This window comes from Manduca sexta, chromosome 28, assembly GCF_014839805.1.
Source record: "Manduca sexta isolate Smith_Timp_Sample1 chromosome 28, JHU_Msex_v1.0, whole genome shotgun sequence".
Lineage (NCBI taxonomy): Eukaryota > Metazoa > Arthropoda > Insecta > Lepidoptera > Sphingidae > Manduca > Manduca sexta.
Window position 1 is genome coordinate 10,829,753 of NC_051142.1, and position 1,075 is coordinate 10,830,827.

Genomic DNA, 1,075 nt, shown 5'->3' on the forward strand with positions numbered 1-1,075 from the left:
AACTAATCAAAAATAATAGACAAAAACTGAACTTAATATTAGGTTGTGATTGAGATTGATTATGCCTGAATATAGTCATTAAACTGGACTGATGTTTTCTCAAGGAATTCCGAGAACATACGCCATATCATAAACCTAGAACGGCAAGTACCCGTGTGTAGGTAAACTACTACGATCAAAAGACCTACGATAAACATTCGGACTAAACTTGTTTGTTTTTTGCTTTCGTAGTTAATATAAAACCGCTTTTAGAGATAGTCAAATCTTACATCCTTTTATGAGGTCGTTTTCCCTTCATCCCACTAGGTAATTTCGGCACGGTGTTTTTTGTTTTTGTTGAAGTTTTTTGACTTAGGTATAAATAAATAGTTTAAACAGCCTCAACCATAGTTATGACTACGGGAGTACGTAAGTATATCATTCAAGGTCGAATTACCAAGTTACTAAGTTGATTAAAACTTTGCCTTTTATACGATGACTTCCCTGCAACATGGATGAGAAGCCGATGGCTGGCACATGCGTTATACTCGTGAACGGGTGCTGCTTGCGTGGACTGTTCTACCCATTTCGCTAACTGCTAAGTACTAGGGATATATGTAAACTATGTGTATTGGTGAACTTCAGGTTCAATTATTTCATGATTCCTGAGAAGCTTATACGTGGTATAGAAATTGAAAAAATATTCATTACCTATTTTGCATGTATACGAATGCACTGCTTTAACAATACAAAAACATGTTTTTTTTCTCGGTGTAGACCAAAACTAGGGTTTCTTTTCCGTACTGCTCTAGGGAGAATTGCTTTCCGAACTGGTGGTAGAGTTAATATTGACGGAATCTAAATAATGCATAACATTTTACACATACAAATAAATGATTTCATTTCATTTCCCTCGAGAAAGTAGATAAAAAACTAAGCGAACAGATAACACAAAAGGTTTACAGTCTGTTTCACAAAATATCACATTCTAATTTTGCATACTGTGCAGTAGTCGGTAATTATTCGGTGTATTGTTAAACACAATAGCAGCGTTATTTATTATTTCAATTTCACAATATATTGTTGCGGAGAAAAC